Raw genomic sequence first — 17,802 nt, 5'->3', positions numbered from 1 at the left:
ACTAATTTGTTTCTTTACCGAAATCAAATTAATATACCCTTGGTTTAATTTGAAAGTTAAAAGTAGAGATAGTAGCGTATTTTGACCAATAATTTTAAAAAATTAAAATAATATATTCAAAATTTATAAAGTTGTATAGATACAAATACCACACTAACACAAAAGAGACTTTTAATGTCTGTTATTTTCAATTTTTGGCGTCTGTCCAAACTCCGACGTCTCATTGGCTGTCGTCAAAATTGATGTTTGAGAAAAAAGCCGACGTCCCTTGAAGTTGGTTATAAATGAAACAGACGTCCTTTGGCTGCACTTTCATAAACCAGAACCCACATCCCTGAACCAAAACCGTGAATTAATTGCTAATAACTCTTTTCCTTATTTTTCCTAGTTCCCCCTTAATTTCATTCAAAACCCATGTCAAACATAAACAAACTTACAATCAGTTTAAAAAACAAATAAACAACCAACATGTGCAAACAATTAATGTCAAAATCACAAAGCATGCTTTTAAATATATACCATTTCGATAAAGATGACAGAGGAATCAAATTCAAAGCAAAACCAAACAGAAATCGAATCTACTATTACAGGAAAACAAAAACAAAAACTCACGCTGTGCAATAAGAAACATTTGATAGTTAATCCTTTGGTGGTTGTGGTTGTGGCTCATCAATCTTAGGCAACGAAGCTCCCCCACCTCCTGCCATAACTCTCTTTCACAAACCTTCTACAAAAAACTACAAATATCAATAAATCAAAACCCAAATCTAAAAAAATAAATAATAAAGCAGTCATATGAGTGACCTAACAATGAAGGTAAATGGAAAAAATGAGGTGAGCTAATAATAACAGAAAAACATAGAGTGATATTAAGAGAGAGTCCCTTTGAGTAAGCAATAGTTACAACATAATTGTGCAATCAAAGGTCGTCACGCTGCTGAAAGTTTTGGAGCTCGTCATCGCATTGTCGCCTAGCACAAATCACGTTGCTGCAATACGAAAAGGAGAAAACCATTGGATCAAAACTCAAAAAAACCCCAAGCGAGCACATCCTCTTACATGCATTGGAGGTTTCATGACCAAAAACTAATCTTCCTTCGTCCTCCCACTCATCAACAAAGGTGTTGGTTAACCCTAAAAATGAAAGTGTGCAAAGGAACAGTGTTGTTGGCGCTGCCTCTGGTTTCTTTATAACATTTAACGTCGGGATATCGAGAAATAGACGTAATTTGACGTCGGAGAATTGAAAAACAGAAGTCATTTGACGTTAGGGATTTGAAATCCGACATCCTTTGACGTCTAACCTGTCGACATTGATGTCAAACTGAATAAAGACGTCTCTTCCTTAGGGTGCCGACGTTAATTTTGTGCTTTTAATTGCAAAAACGCCACCGGTCATTTTTTACTTCGGGACTTTCGTGGACTGACGTCAAATAGGTGACGTTATAGGCCCATTTTGTGTTAGTGCCACTTTAAATAAGCTTATCTAATTTCATCTTTTTTACTCATCGGATATCCTCATCTTTGATGACGTTTCTTCTTATATCCATTAGAAAGAGTTAATATCAAACTCATCCCTTTTAATTCTTTGAAGAGTAAAGAAGAACTCCTCTACTTGAACAATTAGATTATTTATATGATGTTTCAAATTGGGTAAAGAAGTTGAGTTTTGTTTGTTTTCATATCCACTATAGCTTCTCTTTCGTTACTTTTAACAAAAATAAATTTATTCTTCTATTCTTAATCAATCTACCTATTTAAAAAAAGGATTTAAAATTAAAAAATAATTTATCATAATTTAATCGAAAATTGAAAGACATATTTTAAAAAAAATATATGATAATCAAGCCACAATTAAAAATTGGTTATGAAAAAAATGTAATATCCCTATTTAAAGAAAAATAATTCTAATAAATAGAATGCATATGTTTATAGTATAAAACAAAGCACTGACAGAAAGTAAAAAAGAAACAACCATTACACTTATCCCAAATACGATACTGGAATGGAAACCCAAAGGCACAACACAATGCCATGAACAAAATCTAAACACAGATTAAATTAAGCTGGAAATTTTCTTACCGAGCAAGAAACTACAAAATAAAAGTACACAAGGAGAAAGGCTCAACAATGAGCAATAAAGGATCTAGAAAGCCTACTAAACACTAGCTTCCCTGCCAACATCACGATAACCAAGAGCCTCCACGTCTGCTCACACCAAGGATTTGGTGATCATCGTAAAAAGAAATCAAACAGAAACACAAACACAGAGAGAAAGGATAAGCTAGAGATAAAAATATCTTTTATCATATAAGTATACAAGCGGATTCTTAAACATGCATTTCAGTAAGCACACAAGGCATGTGTGAAGGCAAGCAATGCAAGACCCTCAAACTCAATTATCTAGATTATGCGTTTGATATAGAATTCTAAAGGAAGTATGAACCTGTGCTGGTTTCTAAACTCTATAGAGTCTAGACACAAGAGCTTATCACCCAATCACACACCAGGTTAATCCCATTCTGTCTCAAGCTCAAACACCTCCCAATACTAGGACCTCCTACCACTCTTACCACATAATTCATTCTACTCTATATGAGTGTGAACGATTATCAAAGTTCAGGATACCTTCCTTTATCTATATACATCTCTTATATCAAGGCATACACTAACCACACTGTCATCAAGAGTTTCCCATGAAACTCTTTTACCAACAACATTCCACATGTCATCTCAACATTATAATCTCATGCTAAACACATCAAATACAGGTCAAAAAAGTGCCACACCATACATGTATAACTTCATACATCATATTTTTAACATTAACTTAGTTAATCATAAGTTAAAGTAAGGAATTTAAAATTCTGCAACAATTCTCACCTAAGCTAGACTGATTTTGCTTAAGCTAGAAATTCTCGCTTAAGCTAAAATTGAAACAAAGAGAAAAGTGAAATTATTCTATTCTCGCTTAAGCTAGAAATTCTCGCTTAAGCTAGACTGATCTCGCTTAAGCTAGATTGATCTCGCTTAAGCTAGAATATCAGATTTCCACTAGTTTCAACATGCAAAAACCCAAAATCCCCAAAAAACAAAAAACACAACCATGAACATCAAACCATAATTTTAAGCATGATTTGAAACCAAAAGCATGCAAGAGACTAAAAAAAGGGGGTTTCTAAGCCCTAGCTTCCCTTAACTCGACACTAGGAAAACGACTTGATGGAAGAGAGCTCTAACAATAACAATACCACTGTTCCAAAGACATAATATAGAGCTGAAAAGCATGCACACATGAACGAGAATAAGGCTCTAAAGAGGAACCCTGGATAGAACCGAAGCAACTAAAATGGAAAGGGAGGAAAATGGGAGTTTGAGCTCAACTTACATGGTGAAAAATAGTTCCACTAGATCGGAGGAGAGTTTTGCAACTATCCTAGCACAACTCCTGTTTCAGACAGGGGAGAAATGAGTGAGATGTTTTGGTTTGATGGTGTAGAATGGGAGTATTTGGGCAATTGAAAGAGATCCTGGAAAAGCAAATGGACTGACTCTAGGCTCTCTCATAAAACCAGGCCCAACACTTTTTAAATCAGAAAGTAGGTTTTACAATCTCTCCAACAACAAAAATTTTCGACCTCGAAAATTCACTCATGAGGTAGAAGGAAAACTATGTTCTCTTCCCTTTCTGTAACAACCACCACTTAGACATGACTAATTTAACAACTCAAACACTTATACTCATTAGAAGCTCTGCCTCTGTGCTAAGTGTTAGATGTTCAACAGTGTAGATTGGTTTAGCCACTACTCTCAAAGCAACTCCCAACCTCCAACCTTAAAATTGGAATGATCCTTCATACCTGACCAACCAATTCGTATATGGTATACTGACTCACCTTCCATATGCTCTCTATTACCTTTTCTAGGTTTTCACCAAAATCTTAGATAACTTCAAGTCTCAAACTACATCATGTTAGTTGTCACTACACACTATCTTGTCCTTGAAGCATCATTCCACTAACTTGATCACCTTTATTCATAGCAACACTTATAACATCTTGCTTCTTTTACTGACTTCAACCAAGCGTAACAAAGTTCACTACCAAGGTATTCCATTTCCAAATTAAAACTTTCAACTATTACAACCACTAGATTCATTTGGCATCCTATCTTCATTTCTGATCCCTTAACTTGTAACCATCCTTCTACAAAACCTCAGAACCATATCTTCCTTGACTTGAAATCTCTAGTTTCATTTGTACCTAGCAACTCTATGATACATTTCAAACTAAGATTGTTCGATTTTCCTTTTTCCAACCTTTTTGAGAAACTCACTAGTTCTAGTCAGGTGACTAGACTAATGAAATCCCCTCCCATCTTCTCTTCCTAACTCAATCACTTATACTTCTCCACCAACTCTTACTCTTGCCTTGTCAAGCCAAGATCTTGATTTCCCTTACCTAGTTAAGCATCTACTTTTACTTTCTCACTTCTAGGTTGACACCCTAACTTGAAACCATAACTCAACCATCTCATATTTCTCTTGTCCAACTTCCTCTGTGCAACTCCACACTTTCAACTCTAAATGATCATTGAACACTTTTGACTGATACTCATAAGAGTGACACCTTTGTTGTTTTTAAAGAACTGATTATTGTAGCAACCACTAGGTCATGAGTAAGATAGTTCTTTTCACACACCTCATACCATTCATAAGCATCACTTGACACTATCCCGTTGCGCTACTCTAATCCATACACAAAGTCACTTATTTGTTTACTCAAAATGATGATCCTTTCATGTCTGCCATGACAAGGAAGCAATCATCGTTGAGAAACCTTCCTCAAAACCTCTAAAAAACTTACAAAACTCTTTAAAACTCCCTTTTTGATAGCCTTAACATTCCATTTTCTCAACATCATATCCATCCTTTTTAAAACCACATGCTCTACTAGCCACTCCAACCTTAGTCAATACTCATCTTGAATGGTTTGACACACCACCATTTCTCTTTAGAGATCCACCAAACTTGCAGTCATTCCAGTGATTATATTGAGTCTATGTCATTATGTCTCCAACAATCCTTTCACTTGGTTCTCTTACTTCACACTCACAACATAAACCATCCAATTAGGAACTACTAGCATGAGTTCTACTTCAGACACTAATACAAAAGTGAACTTCACCACTCCAAAGCAAAATTATAATATACTTTAGAATACGCCTATAAACCCTTCTACCACTAAGATCCTTTGCATTTATTATTCTCTTGCCTCTATCAGATAATTCTAATTCATATGACATTCTGCCCCCTTTCAGCTTGATCCATACTTAATACGCCACCACTGACTTATCTCTTTTAATCAAAGGAAACTACTTCGTTAGGTCACATCTCCTAAGAATGAGATTAAGAAAACAACCAATTCACCCTTGAGATTATGTCCCAACCTTGAAAAGGAAACAATTCAAATTGAATTTGAATTTAAATCCTTCGATCACCACGAAACACGTTACACATCGAAGTAAACTTCACTTGACCACAATTGTAGCAAACCACCATCTCAACCCCAACTCCCTCTTGTAGGCAACTATGACTCCTTTACCATATTGGCGACACCAAGAAGTATATGATCCTAAACAAAACCAAACCCATATCGCAAGCACCACTTTTATACATTGTTTCCTTGAATTTGATCATCTACGCTAACCGCTCCAGCACTAACTATCACGGACACCATTTCAACTACTTCAGAATTTTCTTCTCCTTTCATTCTTTAGTGTACTTTGCCTCCACTAGCTTTTGTCATTCCCACAATATCAAACCTAACGATATGCTTCTTCTTCCAACACTTAAATTCCTCTATCTCAACCCAAGGTCAAATGTTCTGGTCATGCGAACTACTTTTCCTTGAAACATCCTACTATGAACTAAAAAGACCAATCATATCCTTCTGGCTGTTGAACCTAGTATGAAACCTTTATGCCATTTCATTCTTATCCACAAATTATTTTTCCCTCTACTTAGGAAATATCATCTTACTTGACTAACCCAAGGTCTTTATCTTTCTTAGCTTGCTCGATTCCAAGCAATCTCACTATTTTCTGCAATCTAGGATCTGCCAATTGCTCATCTTCCACCAATCCAAGAAAGCACTAGATATGGCCATATGACTATATCCAATAACATTCCTCTTAACATTGCATGTATATGCATAACTCTAAACCTCAACATTGCTGGGATGTAGAACCAAGTTGATTTCCTCAAATGTTGTTACACTTGCATGCATTGACATCTTTCATTGGTCTAACCTCTGAATTCAACTCCTTTTGGAAAACTTGTAGTATCTGATTCCAACGACCTATCCTTGAAGCTCCCTTTGCCAAAACATTGTGTTTTGAATTCTAGGATATTCTCCCAGTCTACTAACCCAAAACTTAGCTTTTCTTGCTTAACGATATACATCATAAAATAACTCCCTATCTTTGAGGCAAGAAATTGTCTTAGAGGCCTTATCCAACCCTTATAAAGGTAAGCAGACCGAGTTGACCTTGAATCTGCATTCCTCTATCACCATAGGCACCAAACATAAACCACAAAGGCACAAGCAAGACAAACTAGAACATACAAAGCAAACTCCATCATCTACTAACAACCAAACCTTTTGTTTGTCACCTTTCTTTCCCCAAACCATTAGAATTAAGAAAGAAAAACGACATTTGATCTAGTCATGAGTGTGCAACCTCATTACTTTATCAAGACATTTTCTGTTCTTAATACTTTTGGTTCAAAAACAAACTGAACTAAACTTGGATACTTAAGCCCACAAGACATGACAAACCCACAACTCTAAGATCATCCTGAGGACGAACTACTCTGATACCATAAATGTAACGTCCCAATTTAAAAGAATAATTCTAACAAATAGAACGTCGCATGTTTATAGTATAAAATAGAGTACCGACATAAAGTATATTAGAAACAACCATTACAATTATCCTAAACACTATACTGGAATGGAAACCTAAAGGCACAACACAATGCCATGAACAGAATCTCTACACAAATTAGATTAAGCTGGAAATTTGCTCATAGAGCAAGAAACTACAAAATAACAGTACACAAAGAGAAAGGCTCAACAATGAGCGATAAAATTCAAACAGAGAGCAAAGTGAAATTCTGCTATTCTCGCTTAAGCTAGATTGATCTTGCTTAAGCTAGAGCAATCTTGCTTAAGCTAAAAGTTTTCGCTTAAGCTAGAATAACAAATTTTCACTAGTTTCAGCATGAAAAAACCCAAAATCCCAAACAAAAAAAAAACACAACCACGAACATCAAAGCATCATTTTAAGCACGATTCGAAACCAAAAACATGCAAGAGACTAAAACAAAGAGGGGGTTTTAAAGACCTAGCTTCCCTTACCTCGACAATTGGAAAACGACTTAATATAAGAGAGCTCTAACAGTAACATCACCATAATTCCAAAGAATATTAAAGAGCTAAAAAACATGCACACATGAACGAGAATAAGGCTTTAAAGAGGAACCTTGGACAGAACCGAAGCAACTAAAATGGAGTGGAAGGAAAATGGGAGTTTGAGCTTAACTTACATGGTGAAAAATAGTTTCGCTAGTTAGGAGGAGAGTTTCGCAACTGCCGTAGCACAAATCTTGTTTCAGACAGGGGAGAAATGAGTGAGATGTTTTGGTTTAAGGGTGTAGAATGGGAGTATGTGGGCATCTGAAAGGGGTCCTGAAAAAACAAATGGGCTGACTCTAGGCTCTCTCATAAAATCAGGCCCAACACTTTTAAATCAGAAAGTGGGTCTTACAAAAACCACATAATACATTTTTTTCTATATTCATAATAAATAAACATAGAAAGGCTAATGAGATAAAAATAAGGCTTAAGTAGACTTTTGGTCCTCTAATTTATATGATGGGTTCATTTTGGTCCTCTAATTTTTTCGGGGTTCAATTTAGTCCTCTAGCTTGTGTAGGAGGTTCAATTTAGTCCTCGACGTTAAGAACATTAAATAAGTTAACGACAGAGTCATCTGATATGATACTGTGGCAATTAAAAATGACGTGGCAATGCAGGGAGATCAGATTATGTGGACAGTAAATGAGAAATTGAATTGTAATTGGGTTTTGAAAGAAATTAGGGTTTGAGGGTTTTGAAAGAAATCAGGGTTCGATAAAGAAAGAAATTAGGGATTCGATGAAGAAATTGCGGATAATGGTTGAAGAAATTAGGGTTCGAGGAAGAAGCGAGAAACAATCAATAGATAACGATTCGAAGAGGAAGGATTTGCTTTCTCCTTCAGTGTGGCATGGGGTCATCGCTTTGTTCTTAGTGCATGAAATTGGAGGTAAGTTTTTTGGTTTTTTAATGGATTCACTTTCGCGTTTTACTTATATAGTATTGAAATTGTGGGTGTTGGTATTGTTTTTTGTGTGTTATTTTGTCTGTGTGTGTTTGTAATGGTGTGTGGGTTGTGGTCCCGTTGGTTTGTAGTCAGTAGGTTATGGTCCCTTTTTAACTTTTTTGGGGTTTGGGTTGTAATATGTATTGTATCTATGGGCATTGGTAGTGCATATAGTAATTTGTTTTATGTTTTTTATAGGTTGGGATGTGTGATGATAGATTTGAGGTGGTGGTCCACCATGGGAGATACTTTGAAACGAATGAAACATTGAGTTATAGTAATGGGTTAACGTCCACGTTGGCTTGTGACCCAGATAGGTGGAGTTTTTTTTTTGAAATAATGGGAATACTTAGGGAAATGGGTTATATAAACATTAAAGATTTGTGGTATAAAGTTAGTAAGTCAGTTGTATTGGAGAACAATTTGAAAATTTTGTCTGATGACATAGGTGCAATGCACATGGTCAATATTGCTAGAAGGAATGGGCAAGTTCACATGTTTGTTAGTCACTCAATTTGTGAAGCTGAGGTTGTGGACAATTTTTTTGGAATATTTCCCTGAAGAGGTGGTGGCAGAAACAAGAACTAGAAATGTTGAGGTCTAGACTGAGGTGGATGGTCACATTGGTTGTGGCGATGGAGATCACATTAATCATGTGCAGGATAATAATGTGGTTCATGAGGCTGAAATGCAACAAGATAATAATGGTTGTGACATGGAATATGAATTGGAAGATGACGCTGATAGTCACCATAACATTAGGGTGCAATCACAAACTGAAATGGATCCTGAAATTGAGGTTGTTGTCAATGTTGAGGTTCAACCTGAAATTGAAGTTGAGGAAAATAATGAGGTTGAAGCAGAAGTTGGTGTCCAACTTGAAGTGGATCAAATTCGGGTTGAGGAAAAAAATGAGGTTGAAGTAGAACTTGGTGTCCAAACTGAAGTGGATCAAATTCGGGTTAAGGAAACTGGAGCTGATGCAGTAGGTAAAGGTGAGGAAACTGGAGCTGAGTCACAAGAGGTAGTAGGTGAAGGTGAAACTGATTCTGATCATAGCATGAGTGAGGAAGATCTACATGATGTAAGTGTCCATTATGAGGACAATTTGTGGGAAGGAAATGGGGAAGAAGATGGTGAGGAGGAAGAATTAGAATTTGATGGTAGTGCCCATGTTGATATGCATGATAGGGGTTTATTTGATGATGGGTGGGAATTACATAACATGTATAGCGATGATCCAAGTAGTTATGAGTCATTGGCCAGTGGCAGCCAATGTAAGGCAAACTTTGGGACCTTTAAAATGCCCAAAAGCATGGCCCCATACCAATGGGAAGTTGGAACGCATTTTCCAGATAAAGAGACATTTGTAGAGGAAATAAGGACATATGGAGTGCAATCTAGAAGAAGGCTAAAACTTCAAAAAAATGATAAACATAGATGTAGAGTGATATGATTGGGTGGGAAAGGAAAATGTTCTTTGTTTGCCTATTGTGCTTATATGGCTGAAACAAACATATGGCAGTTAAGGAGAATTAATGACAAGCACAAGTGCAACAGAGAATTCAATGTGGAAATGTTAAATGCTAAGTGGTTAAGTAGTAGGTTGGAAAACACATTAAGAGACAACCCAAGTCTGAGGACAGTTGATATTCAATAAAGTAACTAAGAAGTGGAATATTGTTGTGACCAAGTCCATAGCTCGTAGAGCAAAAACATTGGCTGTTGAGCAAGTTGATGGGTCATTTGTAGAACAATTTAATAGAATTTATGATTATGCACATGAGATTCTTCGTTCTAATCCTGGTTTTATAGCAAAGATGAAAGTTGAAGGAAATGAAGGGTAAAAATATTTCAGCAGGTTCTACATGTGTTTGAAAGCCTGTAAAGATAGTATGATTTCAGGTCGCCCTTTTATTGGTTTAGATGGCTGTTTTCTGAAACATAACTATGGGGATGAACTCCTTACTGCTGTTGGAAGGGATGCCAACGACCAAATGGTACCAATTCCATGTGTTGTCGTTGAAGTGGAAAATAAGGACACATGGACATGGTTTTTGGAGTTGTTAATTGATGATCTTGGGGGACTAGATATTTGTGCATCCTACACGTTCATGTCAGACCAGCAAAATGTATGTATATTATTTTCTCACACTTTTGTTATGACCTTTTAATGCTGAGATAGTTGGTGGCCTGCCTAAGTTGATTTAATTCTATTTTATAGGGTTTATTACCTGCCATTCAATTTCTTTAGCTTGGGGTTGACCAAAGGTTTTGTATAAGGCATTTATATGCAAACTTTAGGAAGAAATTCCCGGGAAAGAATCTGAAAGCTTTAATGTGGGAAGCAGCTCATAGCACATATCCATAGCAATGGCAGAAAGTCATAAAGAAGATTAAAGAACTTAACAACGATGCTTTCAAACATCTGTTAGGAATACCCCTAAGGTAACCTTGCTCAACTTTGTTGAAATTGATTGTGAAGCATTATTGATTTGTGTGTGCCACTTGAATAGGTATTGGTCAAAATCAAGCTTCATCCCCAGACCTTTGTGTGACACACTCGTGAATAACATGAGTGAGACATTCAATAGTATAATTGTACAAGCAAGGAGTAAGCCAATAGTGTCCATGATGGAGGAAATATGTCTTTATATGATGCAAAGATGGGCTGAGAATAGATCAAAGGCAAAATCCTTCAAAAACACAATATGTCCAAGAATTAAGACAATAGTGGACAACGAAACAACAAATTCCACAAATTAGATTCCCAAGTACTTGTAATTTGTTGCATACTCATTCTAATTTTGTCACCATTTCCTCATTTGTGATTTATACTTGTATTGAATTGTGATAAACAACTGGTCAGCAAATCAAATATTTGAGGTTAGGTACAAATAATTTACTGGGGAGAAATTTGTGGTCAACATAGACAACAAACACTGGACCTGCAGGAAGTGGAGTCTAACAGGGATACCTTGCTGTCATGCAGTGGCTGCAATTAAGTTTCTGAACTTAAGTGAAGAAGATTTTGTCCCTCATTGGTTCAGAATCTCAACCTATGAAGAGATCTACAATTCCATCATATACCCTTGTAACGGTAAGCAAATGTGGATTCAAACAGAATTTCTAGATTTATTGGCCCTTCCTAAACGAATTCTACCTGGAAGACTCAAAAAGAAAAAAAAAAGACTTGAAGCTTGGGAGATGAACAAGAATGGGAAGCAAATTAAAAAACATGGCTTGACTAAAAAATGTAGCATATGTAAAGAAGTTGGTCACAATAGAAAAAGCTATCCCCAACAACCTCAACCAGCACCATCAACTTACCCAACACCACCAACTCAGTCAACACCACCAACTTAGTCAACTCAGGCAACAAATGTGGGATCAGAACAACCACCACCACCACCTATGACTCAACCAAGTCAGTTATCACAACAACCACCACTAACACCTATGACTCAACCAACTCAGTCATCACAACAGCCACCACCAACATCGAATCAGGAAAGTCACTCTTCACATCAGCCATCACAATCATCATAGCAGCCACCACAACAGGCAACACACCAAGCAGGATCACAAACAGTTGTAGGAAGTCACCCATGCCACCTTCTAATTCCTCGTCCAACCTCAACCATACCCAATAGAAGGCAGAAACTCCAGCATAGGAGAGGACATGTGTGGAAGCCATGAGGCTTACTTATGCTTTTTTTATGCTGCACCATTTATTTTGGGGCTTTGATGTATTATGCAGCTTTTAGATTTCTAAAGTCAAGAATGCTTTGTCTACTTTTATTTTGCAGCTTTTACATTGTAAGTTCAAAAATCCAAAACAATATTGGATGTCTTTTGTGCTGTAACAATAAGTACAATGATGTGTTTATATAATATTGACTTATGACTGAAAATTTCTCTTCATTGAATGTTTGTAATGGTTGTATTTGATACCAAACAAAGGTTTCTTTAACACCAATTTTTCATTAATTAACTAACTGATACAACAATTCACCTTTCCAATTACGTATTTCAAGTCAATAAAATGAAATACACAAACTGATACCCCCAATACAGATTCAACACCACCCAATACAGATTTAATCACACACTTTTCATCAATCGTGACAACACAATGATGTTCACTACAACTAATAAACCCACTATCCCTAGTAAAACATTAACAAACATTCTGGATCCCTTAAGTTCTTTCTCCAGAATAAATATCTTCCTTCTTTACCTTATAATAATGTTATCCCTTTCATCAACAACATCTTCTGAACACCATTTAAAGTAATCACAATCAATGAAAGCTTCACTTCCCCTCTGTTATTGACAACATTCAGAACACAAAACAACCTTCATGTTAGTTGCAACCACTTATTGATGAACGAATCACAGAAAAAGGGTGATGGATCTAACCTTGTAATTAGGACAACCCCAAAATTGCTTCCCACCATTTTTAGTAGTTCGAGCTATTCTTAACACAACAACCTATCCACAGTTGCAAGTGGGTGCTCCACCGTGCGACAAAACCGCACCACCGTGATTAGATAACCTAGGATTTTGTATACCCCACGAGTTACAGGAGCAAGATGAAGAACAATGGCCCCTAGACATCACTCAGAAATAATAAAGCTTGTCAAATTAAGATGAACTCCAGCAGAACGAAGAACAACACTGGAATTAGGGCAAATGAACAATTCTATCTCCATAAATAAACTTCATTGCCACCTCATTACACCACATTGATGACAAGGTATTCAAAACTTGCCATGTTCCTGTTCCAAACCGACACAGTGGCACTATTCTGACGCCGTTTAACCAAAACTAACGGAAGGGGCTATTTTAAACTGTTTTAACAAAGTGGAGGACTAAATTAAACCCCGAAAAAATTAGGGAACCAAAATGAACCCAGCATATAAATTAGGGGACCAAAAGTCTAATTAAGCCTAAAAATAATAATGTTAACTATTGAACTAATATTTTATTATCAAGTGAGATAAAAAAAAGATGTTTTTTTTTCTACAAGAAATGGAAGAGAATACAAGAAATGAAAATAAAAATAATGAATTTATATTTAATTTTTTTGATAATATTCAATTTTATATTTTATTATTTATTAACATTAAATATTATATTTCATAAGTAAAAAAGTACCTAATTTAATTTTCATCAATTTGCAATACATATTATATATAATTTAAAAATTACAAAAAGCATAAAGAAAATTTCAATATATAAATTTTCAAATTTTTGAAATTTTGAGAGCACATCCGCCGCCGTTGAGTAAAGGAATTAAAAAAAAGATAAAAATAGAGTAGCAATTAGTAAGATAATTTGAATTAGAGAAGAAAATAGGAAAAATAGATGAGAAATAAATAATTAAATGGATGTAATAAAAAGAAGTATATAATAATTTGATAGTTACAAAAATTTAAATATATTTTACTGTATCGTCAAAGTTTGTTTTGTTATAAATCGAGTTGTACATATTCAATTAATAACAAGAGTTAAGTCATTGACTTTAAATGATATATATCAAATTGGTGTTGTCATTCTTAAATTAGTAACCATAATTTTTTAATTAAAATACTCATCCAACCAATTATTCAATACACTTAACCCCATTTGAAAATAATGTTAACCCAATTTTAGATCAAAAAGTTACACCAAATTCTAACACCTTAAAACATGTTTTCATTGGCTTTTCTATGTCTAATTTATGGATATTTATATAATATCAGGAGAGATTAAAAGATAAAGCGAGTAAAACACTTGATTTAGGCCTAAAGGATAAAAAGTATAAATTTTTTTTTATTAATATTTTTTTATTAAATTAATTATTAAATTATGTTTAAGAAAAAAAAGGCCTCAAATTTTTATTTAATACTAATTAATATACTTCTATTAAACTAATTATAGAATTATGTTTAAGATAAAAAAGGTCTCCAAAAAATATTTTATTATTAATATAGCTCTATTAAATTAATTATAAGTTTATGTTTGTGAATAAAATTGAATTAAATTATTATCAGTGTATGTTAATTTTTATTAGTAGTAAAAATGATAATTAATGAGTTAAAACATATTTTTAGTAAATTATAATTTCGTTTACAAGAAAAGGAATGATTAGCTATCTTTATTTTCTTATAATAAATCTAGATTCTATTTACTTCTTTTGTCTCTTTATGACTTATCTTACCTCTCCTTACTTTATTTTCTTCTTCTAATAATATTTTTTCCAAGGTATTGGTAGATTACATCCCTTAAATCTCTTGAATCTCATGTTGCTCGTGTGTACCAATTTTTTCATCCTCATTTCTGGTTAGTATGTTTTTCTTTCTATGTGTGTTGTTGTTATTTTTATTCTGTTTTGGATTTGCATTATAATTAGAAATGTGTTTCTTTTGTCTAGTTTTGTTTTTCGGTACTTTTATATTTATAGAGTTTTTTTTGCATATATCTTAAGGAGAAACTGATTTTTTTTTTTACAAAACTATTAATTAGATTATGGTTTACTCTTTCAATAGATAATAGATTAATTGGAGCATATGTGATGCTGGCGCTGGTTGAATTAACTACAGGCTCAAATACTGACTCTAAAGGTATTTAGAAGAATACGTGTTGAAGACATTGAGTTGTTCTAGGCTTAAAGGGAAAACACCAGAAAGAAATAGAAACTCTAGACCAAGAAAACCATGTTGAAGCTGTTGGTAAGTTGGGCTTAATGAAATAGGAAGCTGGTTGATGAAAGCTCAATGATTTGGAGAGGGGCTTCTCCTTGTACCCCTAATCCTTTCTCTTGTATACCCAAAAGCTTATTTAATTCCTACTTTGCCCTCCATAGTAAAAAGTAAAGAGTAAATTTTCTCTTTCCTATATTTAATACAACAACCCACTCATGCACCCCCAATTTTGAATTTGACCTAGCCCCCTTTTGTGCAGTAGGAGCCCCTTTTCTCTCCCACATCCATCATTTTCCTTTTCTTTTTTCTCTCCCCTCTAATTAATTGGCATTGCAGCAGTCGTAGCCTCCATATAATTTATTTTGTGTTGCGTTGTGCTTCACATCCTTTCAAGCTTCCTACCATTCAAGTTAAGTTCATTCTTTGCCTACTTAATCGTTTGTATGTTTTATCTGTGCAATCCATGTTTACATTTGTAAGTGAGACGGTGATTGGTTTGAATCTGTTATTTGAAATAGTTAAAATGGACTTCCATAGCGTACTTTTTTTCTTCAAAAAAAGACCATTACAAATGTTGACATTTGGTTCAGGAGTTGAATTACGGATGTCGACATCCGGTTCACATGTTTTGAATTTTGTTTTGGATCATTACGGATGTGGACATCCGATTCAGGCAATTAAGTTGCGGATGTCGACATCCGGTTCACATTTTTTTGAGTTTTCATTATGGAGGTGACAACTGAAAAAGACCATTATGGATGTCGACATCCGGTTTAGACAATTGCATTGCGGATGTCGATATCTGGTTAACATTTTTTTTAGTTTTCATTACAGATGTAGCAAGTAAATAGGATTATTACGGATGTCGACATCTGATTTAGAGAATTGCATGTGGATGTCGACATCCGATTCACATTTTTTTAACCCAAAAAATTGGACCTAAAAGTTAGTGAACCAGAGGTCGACATCTGGTTCAAAGATTGACATCCGTGCTTTCCATCAACACTGGATCTTGACATCCGGTGTAAGGATTGACATCCTTTTTTTCTCATGTACACCTAATAAGTGAATCAGAAGTCGACATCTGGTTCACTAGTTGACATTCGTGGACTTCATAAACGTTGGATCTTGACATCCAATGAAATGCATAGTTGACATACGTTTTGTATATCAACTAGAGGTCTACATCCATAATGTAAAAGGTACGAACTGTATCGCCATATCCAAATTTGCGACATACCGGATATCAACATCCGATAGTCATTTCAAGGCATGTATTTTTTGTTTGATATTGTAGATGAACACATCCGTAAATTATGCAAACTGGATCTCAACATCCGATTTTGACCATTATTGGATGTCGACATCTGATACGTTCCTTATAACTTTTTTTTGAACCGGAGGCCCATATCTGGTATTTAATCAAGTTATTTATTTTTTCAGTCACTTTCAATGCGTCATGAATATAAAAGAAACCAAAGAATGAATAAACATTGAACACCTTATATCAACAAACAACCAAAAACATATATATGCATTACAGAGCGTTAAAAAATATACATACTGGTGACAAAAAAACTTTCAAAGAACTCGTACTTGATGAGGATGAAGAAAGAGAGAAGAGACACGAGTGCAAAGGACTAGAGAAGATTCAAAGAGAGGGACTACAACAAAAACTCAAGGGACCACAACAAAAAAATCAGCCATAGTAAAACGTTATAGTGGAAAATGCCGTTGCAAGATGAAAGAAGGGATAGGTAGAGGTTATGTTTTGAAAATGTGAGAAGTTTGGAGGTGCAGGTTTCAGTTAAGAAACAACAGACAAACAACGCGCAATAATTTTTTTGTTATTATCTTACCTACCTCGGTTGGTAAGGATATAAATGTAATTAATGAAGGGATTTAAGAGTACAAGAGAAATGATTGGGGATACAGGGAGAAGTGTAAAGCCCACTTTCTATTGTTAAGTTTTGGGCCACTTGTTTTCTCACCTTCAGTTTCCCCTTAGTTTCACACTTAGTTTTCTTCTCCCATTCACAAAAAAAAAAAAAATAGTTCTCACTCTTGCTCTCCTTGGAATAGAAGCTCAACTAGGGCAGTTGCGAAACCCTCCTTCAAGCTAGCAGAATGTTCTTTTCTCCATGTAAGTTGAGCTCAAACTTCCTTTCTTCTCCTTTACTAGCTCTATTGCATTGGTTCCATCATTGGTTCTTCCTTAGAGCCTCATCTTCGTTCTTATGTTTGTGTTTTTCAGTCCTCTGGTGTGCTTTTGGAGCTGTGGTGCTCCTTTTGTTAGTGCTTTCTCTCCCTCAAGTTTATCTATCAATTAAGGTAAGGGAAGCTAGGGTTTATAAGTTTTCGAAATGATTTGCTTGTTTTAACCCTTGCATGTGATTTAAGATAAATTTGATGGAAATTGAGACTGTAACATGAAATTGGAAATGTTTCTAACTTACATGGGGCTTAAAATGGGGTTTAGGTTCATTTGACGTTGTCAAATTGTAGAATTCGCGTTTCTGCGTTATGTAAACTCGTTGGACGAGCCCAATATCTCACTGGGCGAGCTGAGCTTTCTAGCTTTAGCTTATTTCGTGAAATTTTGAATTCTCACTTTGTTAACTGTTGGATCGAGCTAAAATTTTTACAATAAGTCCTAGACATGTGATGCTTTGTGAACTCTGTTTGG

The sequence above is a fragment of the Vigna unguiculata genome, chromosome 3, assembly GCF_037176805.1.
Source record: "Vigna unguiculata cultivar grain cowpea cultivar isolate G323 ecotype 2 chromosome 3, ASM3717680v1, whole genome shotgun sequence".
Lineage (NCBI taxonomy): Eukaryota > Viridiplantae > Streptophyta > Magnoliopsida > Fabales > Fabaceae > Vigna > Vigna unguiculata.
Note: the sequence above shows the minus strand (reverse complement) of the source record.